Genomic DNA, 9,524 nt, shown 5'->3' with positions numbered 1-9,524 from the left:
TGGGATGGGGGTAAGTAGAAGGGGGACAGGATAAGTGGAGGGAGGGGGATCAGGGGTTGATATGTAAAAGGAAAGAAAATTTTATTTAATAAAAAATTATTTAAAAAAAAGAATGTTAGCTCTTAATTGCTGTGATGCCTCCCTGCCATGACAGTGATGGGCTCTATCCATTTGGAACCATATGTCCCCTGACAATCCTCCCTCTTGTAAGTTACCTTGGCCATCATGTTTTATCTCAGTAATGGAAAAGAAATGAATATAGTATTGATTGTCAACTTTACTAGATCTAGAGACATGCCTCCCAGCACATCTGCTAAGAGTTTATTTAAATTAGTTTAGTTAATGCTAAAAAAAAAAGAAAAGAAAAAGAAAAAAAAGGATGCTCTTCATAAGCAGGGCCCAGAGACCTCTGAGCTAGAACTGTTCCAAATGTCCCTCCTTGTGGACTAGCTTTCATAGTACTAGAAGTCACAATGCAATCTTCCAACAGAGGGAGACAGCCAATAGTCCTATCTAGCTGTGACACCTATGAATATCATCGACTGGCATAGTACAATAACCCTAAGGGTGATGTAGTGGCATGCGTAGCTTGGCAGTAACCAATAGCTCTCTTATTGGATTTAAGATGCACTCAACAAGAGGAATACCATCTATTACTGGAAACCTACATAACTAATAAGTGCCAGTGAAACCATAGTTATTGCAGGAGAATCTACAACTACTATTTTACACTAAGCATGTGTTCTTTTACCCACAGATAAGTGTAGTCTTTACCCCTCAACAAGAAAAAGTTCTCTTTACTCTTGATGGAGACCACTACAGGAAAACATAACCAAAACATAACCAATCTAGATGAAGAGTAATTGATCCCATGCCCTATGGATACATCTACAAAACACTTCCACATCGGAGGCTCAGAGAACACGGTAGAAGAGGGAGAAGAACAAATGTAAGAGCCAGAGAATCAGGAAGTTTGCTGTGAGATTGTGTCTCCTAGTAACAGCAGAAGTTATACCTACAAAATCTTATGGACTTAATTACCCAAGCATGTGTTGAACAAGGATGTTACCAATAAACATTCTAAACTGGGTGGAGACAATCCCACCTACACAAAGAATTATGAGCAACTGAGGAAAGCTGGAATTGTAAAAGGTGGCCTTACCCAGGAAGAACATATTAAGTGGTGTCCAGGCCCAAAAAGACAGCTATTAAACTACACATGCAGATAATATTATATGAGCTCTACAAGTTATACATATGTATATGTATATGTATATGTATATATATATATATGTATATATACAAACCATATATACATACACTATCAGACAGTGTTAAAAGGTACCATGAATTTGAAGAACAAGGATGGGTATATTGGAGGGTTTAGATTCCAAACTTTAGAAGCAGAAAAGGGCAGGGAGAAATGTAATAGAATTATTATGTCAAAGTAAAAAAAAAAAAAAAAAGGATTAGGTTAGCCTCTGAGCATGCCTGTGGAAGTCTGTGTTTATCAGGGTAGTTAATGTGCAACAGCCTACCATAATTTGTGTGTGGCACCAGTACCTGGTCCCTGTCAATGGGGCAAGTGAACTGAGTACAAGCATTCATTCCTGACAGTGGATATGAAGTTGCCTGCTATTTTAAGCATCTGTTGCCATTATTTTTCCATTACGATGGAATTATCCTCAAATTACACGTTAAGATAAATCCTTTCTCCCTCACGTTGTATGTGTCAGGGTGTTTTGTCACAACAGGAAAGTAACTACACACTCATACATGATGTATTTAAGAATTCAACTATGAGACTGCAAGCTGCATATCACCAAGCCCCTTGCATCTTGGGTCCAAAATCCTTTCACATTTTTAACTCAAAGATAAATATGTAAGAGTCAGTGAGTTTCAATTTTCCAAAGAGTCTTAGATAGATTTATCAGATTTAGTCTCTAGTTAAATTAACAAACAGGCCTGGGTGGTGGTGGTGGCACACGTCTTTAATCCTGGCACTTAGGAGGCAGAGCAAGGCGGATCTCTGTGAGTTGGAGGCCAGCCTGATCTACAGAGCAAGATCCAGGACAGGCACCAAAACTACACAGAGAAACTCTGTCTCAAAAAAAAAAAAATAACAAACATGTAGAATGAAACATTAACCATAAACTAACTCTTCTTGTGTCGCACAGAGCAGTCATCGTTTGTATGGCCTTCTGTGATTGAATAAAAAGTATGAAAGAGAAGGGTGTAACACTAATAATCTTAAAAGGTATTATTAAATTAAAAACTCAGTGCCAGCTATTGGGGTAAATTCTGAAAGATCACAGAGACAGAACAAGCCACAGCTAACCTCACCTCGTCAACTTCTCAGCTGGTCCTATTTCTTCAAACTGGAAGCCTCTGAGTCCTCATCAGAATGGATCTCAGCTGAATAGCTGCTAAAAGCCTAAAAGCTTAAAAGCCTCTAGTTCCTGGTCCTCACACCTTATATACCTTTCTGTGTCCTGCCATCACTTCCTGGGATTAAAGGTGTGTACCACCATGCCTTTGTGTTTCCAGTGTGGCCTTAAACTCACAGAGAGAGATCCAGATGGATCTCTGCTTCCCAAGTGATAGAATTAAAGGTGTGTGTGCCACCATTTTCTGGCCTCAGGCTATCTTGTGGCTGTTCTGCATTCTGATCTCAGAAAAGTTTATTAGAGTATACAATATATTGGGGGACACAATATCACCACAGAAGGGACATGGAATCGTCTTTCATTCTTTCACTGATTGTTGGTGTTTTCTTACTATCTTAAATCCTAATTTCAATTTTGCTACAACAGATCATGAGGTTTATTCTGAAAGATAGGTGCATATTTCAAGAAGCAGAATTAACAGTGCCCAATGAGATTGCTAGGGATAATCTTCAGTTCAGAACCATTCTTTAGGAAAACACTTTCAGTAGTGTTTGGCACAATATTCCTATTCCATCTTTATAATAATTGTGACGCAGGAACTTTCTTTAAATTCTTAATTCTTGGATGAGTTAAGCTCCAGACTAAGAATAATTCAAGGAAGTTATTTCTTTCCTTGCAAACTTTAAGACTGTTGTAAATGTGTACTTTCAGGAACTCTGAGTACTTTGAACCACAGCTGGGACTTCTGTTGCTAATGGAAAATGTCAGACATGGATATAACTGGTAGACACTGTAGACACACTCATCTGGACTTTCCCACTTCCTCAGCAATCTTCAAGTTACACTCAAACAGCTGAAAAAATTAGCCAGTGTATACAGTACCTTATAGTTTGCTGAAACATAATGAAAATTGTATCTTGCAATTTGATGATTACATGAAGAAGTTCTTTAAATATAAAATGCAAAATGATATTAATCATAAAATAGTGTTTATATATAATTTCCCACACCTTTTCTTCAACATAATTTTTTACAAAGTATAAATTGTCTCTACAGCTTCAAAACTTCAACTTCATCCCAGAATTTCTATTCTGATTTACTCAACCTTGGTGACTAGAGACTTCTGTTAAATCATTGGCTCCCAGAATTTCTTTTACCGAATGATATTCATGTATGCTTATTTGAGTTTCTTTTTTCAGTACAGCCTTTCCTGCACCGTAACTGCATAACTCTCTAATACTAATATGTATTTATACACTAATTACATATTTTGTGGATTATCAATTGTAGCTAGAGTTTTCCGCCTTGCCCACAGTCAGGACAAATCTTTGTCTCCCACCAGTCCCACAGCCGCTCAGACCCAACCAAGTAAACACAGAGACTTACATTGCTTACAAACTGTATGGCCGTGGCAGGCTTCTTGCTAACTGTGCTTATAGCTTAAATTAGTCCATTTCCATACATCTATACCTTGCCACGTGGCTGGTGGCCCACCGGCATCTTCATATGCTGCTGGTCATGGCAGCATCTGGCAGTCAGTCCTTCTGCCTTCCTGTCCTTTTATTTCTCCTCTCTGTTAGTCCTGCCTATCCTTCCTGCCTAGCCACAGCCGATCAGGTTTTATTTATTGATCAATCAGAACAACTTGACATACAGACCATCCCCCAGCACAGCCAAGTGCAGACCATCTCAGACACCTGCACTCAGGCCCATGGTCCTAATCATCCTCTATGCAGACCTGCTGGGTAACGCCACAAAGAACCCAAGAAGGGCTCCCACAGGACATACAGAACATCCCACAACAATCAATTGTTTCTTGGTAATTTTTGTTAGTTTTATTTACTTATAGAGTCTGAATATGTCACTCTGGCTGTAGTCAAAATCACAAATCCTCCAATGTATCTTCTGGGTGCTGAGGTCATAAGTATGTGCTACTACATCTGCCATTTTGCATAATACTTCACTGTGCATGTGTGCCATAGTTTGCCCAGTCTCTTCCCAGAGAACATGATGCAGGCTTCCATCCTTTCCTAATTTTCCCAGTATCCCATCTCTCTCCTTCCCTGGACTGCTTCATTTACTTCACCCCTCATTCACTGTGTGTCAGTCATTAAGTGTTGCTCAAATCTCAGTGAAAATGCCACTGTTTTAACAATGGTATGACATGCTGGGAGGTGGTGATGCATGCCTTTAATCCCAGCACTCAGGAGGCAGAGCCAGGCAGATCTCTGTGAGTTCAAGGCCAGCCTGGTCTACAAAGCGAGTTCCAGGAAAGGCACAAAGCTACACAGAGAAACCCTGTCTCAAAAAACAAAACAAAAAAAAAACAAAAAAAAAAAAACAAAAAAAACAAAAAAAACAAAAACAATGATATGACATGAATTTGACATTTTAAATTACATTTTTTCATGTGTGTGTGTGTGTGTGTGTGTGTGTGTGTGTGTGTATGTGTGTGTGTCTGTGTGTGTGTTTAATGTAATGTCTGTAACAGTCAGAAGACAACTTGCAAGACAGTTCTCTCCTTCCACCGTGCAATACGTGGAGAATAAAACCAGATTGTCAAGGCCCTTGGCCCACTGTACCATCTCTCTGGGTCTCAAGCATCTTTTTCTAACAATTTCTTTGCTGGAGTCTTGTCAGTACTTCACTACTATTAACTATTTATGGGTAGCTAATTTTAAAACTTTTTCTGTACATGAATGTAATCTTGCTTTGATTGGCTCAATTCTGTGTCTCTAACACCGATTAATATCAAATACATAATATATCAATTTAGTAAATGAGCCTTGCTGCATGATAATAGTGGCATTTTATAATGGTTATATAATTTTCTCATTTATATTTTACCAAGAGAAACAGACAACAAAGTTTAAATGCACTCATTCCTTTATGTAATGACATGACCTTTAAACTTGGATGTTTATAGCTTGTGAGACGTTCTCCCCTCTTAAATACAGATATACTAAATGGAAAGCCAGTGTTCTTCCCCTACCCCGCAGGGTACAGTGCACCTTGAAAACTGCTCTGCATTAAGATGCTACAGATGTGAAGAGCGTTAGCCGGCTTAGAAGAGAAGATATTAGAATCCTGTGGTTTTCAGGACATGAGGTTAGAACCCAACCCTTAAGGAGGTGCAAGTAATCTCATCAGAAAACTGCAGAGCTTGATAACATCTTCCAAGGTTCCAAGGGTGTTCAATTATGAATGAAGTGTGGGTTCAGGGGAAAGTGTTAATTTGAGTTTGCTTCTTTGTCATGAATTAAAGCTATCTTTTTACTTTATCTGAGCCTAAGGACTGGACTTGCTGGTGTCTTTGCATATTTTACTACTCTCTGACATGGTAAATATTCATGAGCCCCTGCCCACTACAGGCTGGTGATAGAATCCCAATGGTTTCCACCTTTTTTTTTGCCATACTGAAACTGGGACTGTTTACAGAGACATGTATATTTTCTTGGCTTCCTTTTCACTGCATGGAATAGTGTGGATGTCTTTAAATTCATTTTGCATGTGAGAAAGCCATTCTTACTGGATAACTCTTAGGATTCCAAAAACATACTGCTACTATCATCAGTATAGAGACTTCAATCTTTCAACAATCATAACTGTGCAGAGACACTGGAAATCACCATGAATGAGAGGGGGTGTATAATGAAAACACTATGTATTAGTCAAGGCTGCTGCCAAATTAATTCTCAGTCATACATGTGTATGGAAGAGTCAAGACCAACACACTGAATGGGATATTGTTTAATTGGAATTGGAAAGATTAATAACAGCAATAAATGACCATTAGCTCATCAAGGACATTTATCTCAATTATACAGAAATTTTTGCAAGAAAATTCAATTTAATAGCTGTGTGCATATTCTGTCATTTTTCATTTCTCTACTGTATGTGTGGGATAATGCTCCCTGTAGGCAATAGTGGACTATTTTTATTTTTATTTTCTTTTTCCACAAACTCGTGTATCAAGAAACTACCATGAATAATATTAACATGTTAATATCCTCACTCTCCTCCTGTCTTAGACATAACTGCTTCCCTCTTCACTGCTGGACCTCACTGGAATGAAGAAGAAAAAAGAAACACTGTATAAAATATATATGAAATGCAAATATATTCAGGAGGCAAAATAATGATGAAAGTAATAATTAGATGAATAATTAGATGGTTTTTCTGTGGTTACTGCTTTACACTATTGAAACTGTCCTTTTAATCAAAAGAATCTAACCAATGTAGGATACTTGTTTAAAGTCTTCTTTTGACTATCAATTTTTGAACCCAATTCTATGAAATTCAGTGACTTCATCTAGAACTGTATTCAATGTAAGCAGTAAGTGCTCATTTGAAAATAATATTGAAATGAACTAAATCAGTATTTTGTTTATACTACCTGCATATAATGCTGTTACTATTTTGAGCAGTGGTTTATGATATATTTGAATGACTGTGTTGCACAGGTTTTATATGTAGGGTTCCATGAAATGCCTTATGAAGTGGGAATATTTCTATGCAATCACGTTTATAAATTATGATAGTTATATCTTTAGGTAGAGTTATGATGTTTTGTCTGTGTGTGTGTATCTAATCAACTGTTTTAGTTGCTGTATGGAGTTCATATATGATAAAAGTAATCTTTAGAGCATGGGTTGTGAGCAAACTTTTACTGAGGCAAAATGCACATAGCAAAAACAAAAATTCAACATCTCAATTATTGTAAAGGCAAAATTTAGTACAGTTCGGTCTGCTCACATTGATGTATGTCTAATTTGTTAAATAGAAACTATACATGCAAATAACAATTCTCCATTTCCTCCTCTGCCATTTCAGCTTCTAGTAAATGTCATTATACAATTTTAATCCATGAATTCCCCCTCTCTTTTTACCTCATGTAAGTAGAATACATACTGTCCACATTTTGTGACTTGCATCTATTAAATGCCCTCATGGTTTTTCCATATTTTAGAATTTATCAAAATTTTCATTTATAGAATTCTGTGTGTATTTTTCTTCTACTATTCTGCCAATGGTCTCGGATTGTGTTCAATTTTACTTTTGTCTGTTACTTATAATAATCCTTTGGAAACAAATATGCATTTTAAAATCTAATTTTAAAGAAATGGCATAAAGCTGGGTGGTGGTGGAGCATGCCTTTAATCCCAGCACCTGGGAAGAAGAGTTAGGAGAATCTCTGGGTTCGTGTCCAGCCTGGTCTACATAGTGAGTTCCAGGACAGCTAGAGATACAGAGAGAAAACCTGTTTTGAAAAAAATAAAACAAAACAAAGGTAATTGTCATATAAAATATACAAATATGTATTATATATAAAAGAAATTGCTAATCATATTTTGATTTCATGGTTTCTATTTTGGAGTGATTTATAATTCTGTTTTCTGGAGCAACTGAATGAACCACTTTACATTCTAGTCATCCATGCACAAAGGTTCCATTTACTCCACATTTATGAAAAATTCTGTTTTCTGTCTTTGTTAGGTAAGAATTATCCTGAAAGACATAACACAATATTTAATTATGGGTTTGATTTCTATGGCTAATTGATTAATTATGGGTAACATCACCATATGTTTTGATTGGCCACTTTAAGGTTTTATTTGGAAAATAACTTTTGTGGTGACATTTTATTTGTGCTGAAATGTGGTGGTATTTTATTTGTATGTTAATAACTAAAGTTTGCCTGGAGATCAGAGGAAATAGCAAGCCAATTTAAGTAAACACAAAAGTCAGGCAGTGGTAGCACATACCCTTAATCCGATCACTTTGCAGGCAATTTCTCTGTGTGTTCAAGGCCATACTGGGGAACAGACCCAAGCATGGTGACACAAGCCTTTAATCCCAGTACCAACCACAGAGACCTGGAGGTCTGTACAGACAGGCAGTGACAAGGAAATGAAGTGAGAAGGCAGAAAAGCAAGGCAATAAAGACGTGGGTAGACAGAAAGTAGCTCACATTTGGAAGCCGCAGAGCTGGTCAGGTAAGGTTGGCTGGTGGCTATTCCTATTTTCCTGATCTCTAAGGCTTTCATCCCTGTATTCGGCTGCATGTTTTTTATTTAATAACACCATTTAGAAATTTGTCTACACTGTTTGAGCTGATTTTAAAAATGAATTGTTTGGGTATTTTTTTTCTTAATTTTTAATATTCCTCAATATATTCATGATGCTCTTTGCTTATCAAATATGCAATTTTCAAATATACCCTCCAATTCTATGTATTTTTTTTCCAAATATATATAAAGCCCTTTAGGCAAAAAATATTTCTTTAAGCTTTCTGATTCCAGCTTTTCCATTTTCTGTTGTTGTCTCTATCTGACATCATGTGTACAGTTAAAAAAAAATCAGTCAAATGTTGTTCAGAAAAGTGCTGTGGGATGTCTTTCTGTATGTTGCTCCCGTTGGCTAATAAATAAAGCTGTTTTGGCCTATGTCAAGGCAGCTTAGAGGCAGGCAGGAAATCTAAGCAGAGATAGAGAAAGAAGAAAGGGGAGTAGAGAGAGATGCCTAGCCGCCACCCAAGGAGCAGCAAGTTGCCAGCAGACCAGTAATGCCACAGCCACATGGTAAAACATAAATAAATAGAAATGGGTTAATTTTATACAAAAGAGAGAGCTTTCAAAAAGCCTACCATAGGCCACACAGTTTGTAAAAATATTAAGCTTCTGAATGATTATTTTATAAGTGGCTGCAGGACCATGGGACTGGGTGAGACCAGAGGAACCTACCACTACAGAAAATAATTATGATCATTCAGTTTAATGCAATGACAACGACAATGTATCTCTTTGAAGTTTTGAACTGAAGAATTGAAATGACAGTAGTTATTTTAGTCAAAATGATGAGGATATGCTTGGTCTGTTGGAGAAAATTCTTAGGGTAAATATAGTAGGAATTTCAAACTAGCCAGTGTACCCTAAATAACTTTCTAATTCTATAAATAGAAAGATTCACACATGGAAATATATATTATGGAGCACCAATTCCTGGGCTGGTTGTCCTGGGATGGGGAAGAAATCCAGCTTTGCATTAGTCTGAGCAAACCAGCTAGCAAGCACCATCATCTAGGTTCCTGTTATGCTTCCTGGTCAGAAATTGATGCTGTGCGGAATAGCAAGCAGG

The sequence above is a fragment of the Peromyscus maniculatus genome, chromosome 3, assembly GCF_049852395.1.
Source record: "Peromyscus maniculatus bairdii isolate BWxNUB_F1_BW_parent chromosome 3, HU_Pman_BW_mat_3.1, whole genome shotgun sequence".
Classification (NCBI taxonomy): Eukaryota; Metazoa; Chordata; class Mammalia; order Rodentia; family Cricetidae; genus Peromyscus; species Peromyscus maniculatus.
Note: the sequence above shows the minus strand (reverse complement) of the source record.